Source organism: Vipera ursinii (genome assembly GCF_947247035.1).
Source record: "Vipera ursinii genome assembly, chromosome: 2".
Taxonomy (NCBI): domain Eukaryota; kingdom Metazoa; phylum Chordata; class Lepidosauria; order Squamata; family Viperidae; genus Vipera; species Vipera ursinii.
This window is the reverse complement of record NC_139513.1, coordinates 70,869,618-70,878,680: the sequence shown is the minus strand read 5'-3', so window position 1 is coordinate 70,878,680 and position 9,063 is coordinate 70,869,618.

Genomic DNA, 9,063 nt, shown 5'->3' with positions numbered 1-9,063 from the left:
GATATTAGTGATTTCAGCAACATGTAAAATAACATTTGAATAGAATAGAGCTGGAAGGGACCTTGGAGGTCTTCTAGTCCAGCCCCCTGCTTAAGCAGGAGAACTATACCATCTCAGACAAGTGACTGTCTAGTCTCTTCTTAAAAATCTCCAGTGATGGAGCGCCCACAATTTCTGGAGGCAAACTGTTCCACTGGTTAATTGTCCTCACTGTTAGGAAGTTTCTCCTGAATTCCAGGTTGCTTCTCTCTTTGATCAGTTTCCAATTTGGTCTTGTCCATTTCCATTCCACTGTGAATCTGAAAAAGAATTTTATGCAAATAATTGCAGTTGACCTACAGAGAAATTTGCTAAGTTTTTAAGTGTCGAGTTACCTAACATATTGATAGTTGTGCCACAATGCTTTCAAGAAAATAAGTAAATCTGAAATGACTGCAAATAGCCACAAGGTGGTGAAAGAACATCACTAAAATATTTTAAATGAATGAGGAGTGCAGTAGCCATATTTAAATTTTGCATGTCTGGGAAAGCAATTTCAGTTTCATAATAAATAATTGATACACAATAAATCACTTGAAGACAAAAAATTGATAAAACTACATTTTGAAATATAATTAGCAGTGTATTTGGGGTTTTTAAATTCAATCTACATAATCAGTCATAACATTGTTTAGCCAAATTAAAATTACCATTCATTTCCCCCAAATCCACTTTTTAAAAGAAAAGACAAAAGGCAGTTACTTTGTTTAAAAAAAATATCTTCTAATAGTTGTTTTCTTAGGAAACTGAATCATTACAAAGCTTGAATTAGGGATGCTGGCTAATTTTTAATGAAAAAAATAAATTGATTTTCATATGAAAAAAGGAAGATATATTACTTCACACAGGATTGCAGCACAGATAGTGGTCTCTTCAGAATTCAAGCCATTTGAGAAATTCATACCCCTGCAGGCAAACACGGTCACCTTGCAGCAGCCACTGAGCGTGCCCTGTTCCTCATTTTGTGTTTTGGGGAGCTTCTGACTACCAGCTAAATGCCTATGGAAATTCTCAGTCATCCAGATCATAGTTGTTCCAAAGATGCTTTTTCATGAGACGACTGATGTTGTATCACTCCCCCAGTCAGAGCTGAAGAAGCTTCTTGGATGAGAAGCGAAACGTCTTCAAAGAAAAACAAAGTCGAGTTGCCTCGTGAAAAAGCATCTTTCGGATATCCACCAACTACAAATGATCCTTCTGCAATTCTTGGGATGAGTGATGGTTACGTCCAGTCCTTGAGATTCAGTCTGTGGCAGCACCTCACATGATCATGATCCAGGTGCTCAGCCACCAGCCCAGATTTCCACCGATTGCCCTGTCTCCACATCACATGATCCTAATTTCCCTCCTTCCCTGCCAGCTTCCCACAAGCAAAGACAAAGGGGGAAACTGGCACCAAGTTGTAAGTCATAGTCCCATGAGGTCCTCGCTTAGCAACCCGCAATCTCCTCACTTAATGACAATAACATGGAACAGCTGGAATTGCCATTGCTAAGCAAGGGAAATTCCAGTCCCAATACCAACATTAGTCACTTACTGACCACTAATTCAGCCACTAAAAAGACAACGGTGATGAAAAAATAAGTCTACAACCAATTTACAACCATTTATGACCTCTGCAACCTACTCCAGTCACATGAGCGCCATTACAGTTGTTCTGTTTTTTTTCTTTCTTTTCCCCTTTGCAGAGCAGAAGAGAAAAAGAGAGGGCAAGAGAGCAAATAGGCCCAGGTATACATGACGAATACACGTGGCTATGCATCAAGCTGGCAGCTGCAAACCCCACTCCCTACTAGCACTGTTGATGTTACCTAGTTTGGGTAATGAAATGTCTGCAAGAAAACAATTAAGTTCAGAGAGTACCAAGGCCCCCTTGATTCAATACTGACCTAAAGTATTCTCCTTTATCAAAATTGGATCTGAGCTGCAAAATCTCAGACAACCCCAGATGGTCACAGGTCCAGAGAACTTGCTAAATGTTTGCTGCCATCTAATGGTACCCTAGGGTTTTGCAGCTCAAATCCAATAACTCTAATGCTGAAGTGACAGTATATGTTTCTCAAGGTAGGCCAAATGTCATGATGCTGAAAATAAAATCCAGTGAGAGAAGTGACATGAAAGTTTTCTGGGGATTATGTCTGACATTTTCTTGAACAAATGAAATTGAACTCAAGGCTATCTATCTTTTTAGGGGTGAAAATGATTGGCCATCATAAAGATAAAGCAATTTTTGAATGATAATTCCTTACTCAGACAAGGAAGCTTTCCTGCACAGAACCATGCAGAAATGAATTCAGTGGCAATTCAATTAAAATGTAAATGCAAAATGAATTAAAACAGCAGCAATAAAACATCATCTAAAATAATTATGGCAGGCAATTAAGCATGTACATTTTCAAAGCCTACTGTGAGAATGAAAAAAGAGCTGGATAGATCTCATACCATATGTCTCATCTCGTGTTTCTCTTTTATGTTCAAAGGAATGCTCACAAACATAGACCTCAACTGCACAACACACTTAACTCAGCTGCTAACTCAGTTAGTCTACCTCCTGGCTATCCAGGCAGCACCCACTCTCCCAATCTAGGTTAAAAGTAATTAATTTGAGAAGTACAAAAAGTTGCCAGTAGCTTATAAGCTACTGATTGCTTTGGTCTACCTTTTCCCAATAGCCAGGCAAGCATTAATATGTGTAGCTTGGGTGCTAAATCCAATTGTTTGGGAGAAAGAATCTGTTTTTTTCAGACCTTGACAGTGAGTTCTTTAATTGAGGATGTTTCTTTTTTAAACCATTCTATATCAATGGTTCTTTTTCTTGGAACTCTTTCTTTACGATGATTAGAACTACTTTATGGGCCATAAAGCATCCTTTCCTTGGTCATCATAACTCCAAATGGTCATTAAATGATGAATGATAACTTGGGGACCTCCTGTAAAGACATATGAAGAGGTTCCAACAGGTGATAAATGAACAAAGAATATAATAGATGTATATTATTTGTTTTATATATATCTAATTAAAACAGATAGACTCTCTTCTAGTTATTATCATCTTATTAAGACATGAACTTTACCAAGTTATAGTAGCCTTACAAATATACATTTATCATGCTCCTATAATTTCATTAATGTGACTTGACCTCATGCTGGGCAATGCATATACTGTATATATAAAACTCATGGGGAAAGCCTAAAACATTCACAAATGTTACAAAAAAAGCTTACAAAAAAGCATTTTGGAATGGCTAGAAATAGAGACTGGAGCATTAAATGCCAAAAACATAGATTCACTAGATCAGGGGTCTTCAACCTTGGCAACTTTAAGACTTGTGGACTTCAACTCCCAGAATTCCTCAGCCAACTTGGCTGGTAAGGAATTCTGGGAGTTGAAGTCCACAAGTCTTAACATTGCCAAGGTTGGGGACCTCTGCACTAGATAATAACATTGCATCTATGGATATTGTGTGCGAATCATGATTAGTGTTAGAAAAAAACCAAATTCTTCAAGAAGGTTCATCAAAGCAAGCATGTTGCAGTAGAATATTTGAATCTGACTGCATACTTAACTACATATATACCTTTAAGCAATATAATTATTATGACCCAGTGTACCATAATAGAGCATGGGTGTTTCATCAAAATAGAATAGAATAGAGCTGGAAGGGACCTTGGAGGTCTTCTAGCCCAGCCTCCTGCTCAAGCAGGAGAACCTATACCATCTCAGACAGGTGAATGTTTAAGCTTGTAAGCCGCCCTGAGTCTTCGGAGAAGGGCGGGATATAAATGGAATTAAAATAAAATAAAAATAAAATAAATAAAATCTCCAGTGATGGAGTGCCCACGATTTCTGGAGGCAAGCTCTTCCACTGGTTGATTGTCCTCACTGTCAGGAAGTTTCTCCTTAACTCCAGGTTGCTTCTCTCTTTGATCAGTTTCTAACCATTGTTTCTCGTCCTTCCTTCTGGCCCTTTGGTGAACAATCTGGCCCCGTCTGCCTTGTGGCAGCCCTGAGTTACTGGAACACTGCTATCATGTCTCCTCTATTTCTTTTTTTTTAGACTAGCCAAACCCAAGTCCCATAGCCATTCTTTGTATGTTTTAGTCTCTAGGCCTTTGATCATCTTAGTTGCTCTTCTCTGAACTTTTCCATACTCTCAACATCTTTTTTGTGCTATGGTGACCAAAATTGGCTGCAGTATTGCAGGTGTGGTCTTACTAGGATTTTATAAAACGGTACTAATACTTCACATGATCTTGATTCTATGCCTCCGTTTATACAACCCAGGATTGTATTAGCTTTTGATGAAATTAGCCAATCAGCCAGTGGTGGGATTCAAATACGTGAACAACTGGTTCTCTGTGTGGATGCCACTTCCGGAAGACCATTCTGGCCCTGGGCAACAAAAAATTAGCTACCAGTTCTGCCAAAGTGGTGCGAACCAGCTGAATCCCACCACTGCAATCAGCCCTTCATCATGCAATTTCTGACAGCAGTTATTAAAGAGACAGAGCAAATTGTCTACCTATGTCTCCCATTTCCAATAATATCCAGTCAGAATGATACATAACACAGAAGATTTACTGCTCATCATTGGTAGGATTACATTTTCAAACTGGAATCTAATTGTGGAAAACATGTTGAATTTAGCAATACATGAAGTAATCGTTTTCCCTGAATTGTTTCACCTTTAACTCTATGAGGTTGTATCTTTTCTTTTCAAATTAAGCAGCTGTATATTAAAATCTATGTGTCAAGTGATGGGGTCGACATTTCTCTCTTTGCACATAAGATAAATTTTCTAATACACACATTTAGAAAGGGTTCTTTACCAAATTACTGTATACAAATTACTTATTACTATTAAGTAATCACATTAGGGATGCGGTGGCTCAGTGGGTTAGGACGCTGAGCTTGTCAATCAGAAGGTCGGCAGTTTGGTGGGTCGAATCCCGAGTGCCGTGTAACAGAGTGAGTGCCTGTTACTTGTCCCAGCTTCTGCCAACCTAGCAGTTCAAAAGCACGTAAAGCACGTAAAAATGCAAGCACGTAAAAATGCAAGTAGAAAAATTGGGACCACTACGGTGGGAAGGTCTAGTCATGCCGGCCACATGACCACGGAGACGTCCTCGGACAAGCGCTGGCTCTTTGGCTTTGAAACGGAGATGAGCATGAGTTGGAAACGACTAGCACGCATGTGCGGGGGAACCTTTACCTTTATCTTAATCACATTAGTCATTGAGCTTTTCTATATATTACAACTTGTACAGTTAAAATAAAAAGTACTACAGCCACTCCCTAGTTCAACACCTGAATTGTAGGGGAAGATGAGCAATGGCTTATTAAAAATAAAAGTTACAGAACAGGCCACTGATAAGATGCGCTATGAGGCCATATCCAGATATTACACTGTTTACCACCTTCACCACCATTGTACTTGTAAAAGTATAAAAAGGTAACAAGACATGACCCCAAATTTTGAACCTCAGCATAGAGCTAAAGACACAGGAATTATGCATGTTATGCAACAGCCAGCTGGCTCTAGGAATCTGTCTTCTGTCATTTCAGGGGTCCCGGCAAGTTGAAGGCAAGCAGTCTGGCATATTTGCCTTTTTCTCTGCAACTCTCTTAAATTATATGCAACAAAGGTCTCTTTGGTGTTTATTGATTTACCAGATTTGTATGTGGCCATCAAACTTAAATAACACAACTCTTGCTTGTTTTGTACAATTAAAAAAACCCAACAATAAAAAACACACAGATAACATTAAAACATTTGTTAAGTCAGAAGATACAAAACGTAAAATGGTGACCAAGCACTATAATAAAAGGAGCAAAAGGCAGATCCACTCAACTGGATCAAAGTTCTTATGGGAAGGCCAGGTCTTAACAGCTTTCCTAAGGATGAGCAGATCTGGGGCCTGTTTTATATTGGGGGTGGGAAGGGGGGGGAGATATTTTTTCCCAATGAATAGGGGCAATCACAGAAAAGGCTTCCTTTCCAGTTCCCAAAAGATGACAAGATTTAAAAGAAGGAACATGGAGAATGGGCGAGAGAGGCAGATGTTTTTTGAGAAGGTGGTCCCAGGAGAAGGCCTTCATCCTGGTGTGAATCTCTTGTCTCTAAATCCCAGGAAAAGCATCTTCTTGATGGCCACTGTGGCAATACAGTGAGAAGAGATTGTTATCCTCCTGATGGATTCTTCAAAATTGATTGTCCTAACTTCTTAGTCTTGACTGAACACTTTAGGTTTGACTAAGATACCAAATATAAGTTTTCCTTTAAATCTTTTATGGTTGAACTTCTTGTGATGGTTACTCCCCATCCAGTACAGGAATTTTAACCCAGAACCAAGCCGGGCCTATCCTTTCCACTCTTGCTGCTGCATTATTGCTTCCCTACAACAGTCATACTGTAACTTTGCTCCAGTTAAAAATGTTTTGTGAATAGGGTATTAGAGTTGCCAGCCTTTTTCCTATAGATTTCTGTACCTTTCTCACGTGTGTGATATATAGCAACTGACTCTCCCACTTTGATATCTTTTTTTTTTGGCAAGAGGGAATGGAGCTATACAAATCTCTGTAATTTTGACCTGTTTCAGAACTGCTTCACATGTAAAGTAGTCTTTGGAAAGTGACAACTTGCTCAGAAGCAAATTAAGTGATACCGAATACCAGCTTTGTGCAAATTGGAATTAGATGCCATTGGCATTAGCTTCTTCTAAGCATCGTAACTTTATGAAGCAGATTTGTGCCCCCATTGCAACTCTGGGGGAAGGATTAAACTTCCTGTCTCCTTTTGCTCTAATCCCAGTAAAAAAATAGTCAATTTCTTTTCATTGACCATTAGTTTAATGTATTTTCTGGCATTTTATTTCTGGAGGAGTGGGGGGGAATCTGAAATAGTATAGTAGTGATATATACAGTACAAGAACTGATTTTATTATTCTATAAACCATCAACATGCTTTTTATTGGCTCTTTCAGAAAAAGTCTCTTAGTTATCACAAACCAGGAGTTTGAGAGAAGCATGTTTCAAAAACATGCAATACAGGTGGCTAATTAGAAGTGCTTATATTTAAATAATGGCCCTTAACAGAATGTGTTAAGATAATCAGTGAAGTGAAAAATTGTTTTCCTATAAAATTGTGAGGCATGTCACTCAACAATTACCTGAAAGTTTTATTTAAAAAGTTAAATACCAATTTAATGCTTTAAGCAATGAATAAAATGTGTTGCATTGTTTTTGGCCAGCAATTTCAGTGTTTAATAAAAGACATTTTAGGCGTGTAGGAAATCAGCAGTTTAGCAAATTATTTTATGCCACTTAGATTTAAGCATCAGTTCAAATTTACAGACCTGCCAAATATATCAATATATATTCAGTGGGGCTAGTCTACCAAGTTTAAATACGTTAAATTGAAACATATTTATTTAGAAGTAAAACTTCTTAGGATTAATAAGAGTTACTCCTAAATAAAGGTAAGCTCAGATTGTGATCTTCTTTATTACTGAAGTTTTTCAGGTTTACATGGCTTCCTTGACCATTTCATAGAATATCAACCATTATCAATTTGTTTACATAATTTGAATGGAATGAAAAGTTTATAATTTGTAATCCCTTGCCAGATATCTATTGCTCTGGCTTCCAGGAATGATGAGAGATGATATGTGGCGATTTAGGTAGTTTTAGCTGAATATATCCAAAAGGCCCTGTTTTGCTGGGAATAATCAATATCATTTAATCCATAGAAGGCTGTCTTATTATTGCAAGTCATCCTTTCACACCACAATCAATGTTGGCCAATGAGTGACCAATTCCATTGGCTTTCATAGGCAGAGCAATATATTTTTGAATTTAGACATGTTTTGTTTATTTGTTTATAGTGAGAGGAAGATATCTTTAAACTGTCATTACTGTAGGGTTGTCATCTTTTATGGCAGCATCTGGATAAAATTATACAAATGGATTCTCTGCATTTTGTTACAAAATTCCTCATCAATTGAGCCATTTGGCATCTGGTTACACAGAGGCCATGCTTAACATTCCTTTCAGGTAATTTAGCCAGACAGATGGTATCTCCCAGGTGATCACTCTTAAGGTTGTCACATTTGGTCCTTGCTATGCTCCTGCGACTTTGAGACACTATCCTGTCAGAGGTTCCACAGATGCATTCATTTCTGGCATAGAGATGCAACGATGTGGAAACTTAATCTGGAAAATTTCTACAGCTGGAAATACCCAGGAGCAGTATCTGAAATGGAGATCGCACAATGTTAAGCTGCTTAAATTTTTATACTCTTTTAGTCAACCACTTTTTCAATATAGTTACTAAGAATGGAAAGAAAGCTAGCATGACCTATTTCCACAGTAGTGCTGGATCAATATTCTAAACCCAGATGGCTCGGCTGGAAATCTGGAGCCATACATTTATATAAGATGGGACTTTTCTAGACCTAAATGCATGTTGCCTTTGAGTTAAATGCTGAGCGGCATTGAAAGGGTTAGAGTCAGTATAAAAATATATTTCTTTTCATGTAAGTTTAAATTTAATTACAATTAAATGAGATATAGCTACTATGATTATGCCGTCTATATTTACCAGTTTCTCTTTTATACCCTATTAACATCTGTAGCTCAGTGTCAAATGCATGGAACATTTGTCCTGTATATTCCCTGTTGAAATCAAGCTGATCTAACAATAATGGCATCCTATTTCCTTGGGTACTAATTTACTGGGCTGCCACTGCACAGATTTTCCTTTAACTGAGTTCACAAGAGATTTATGAAAGTTAGATTCTTTTGGCTTCTTTATGTTGTTTGCCTTAGTTGCAAATAAACAAGAGAATCTAAAAAGGCAGAGAGCAGGCAGTCCTAAAGGCAGATTATCCACTGCTCTTGCATATCAGGTCCTCGTATATAACCCCTGCACTCTGCTGGAAAGTTCTGGTCCAGCCCACAGCTGTAGCTAATCTAGTTTGTCAAAACTGTTATCTGTCCAATAGGCCTCACCAACATGTCTGTTG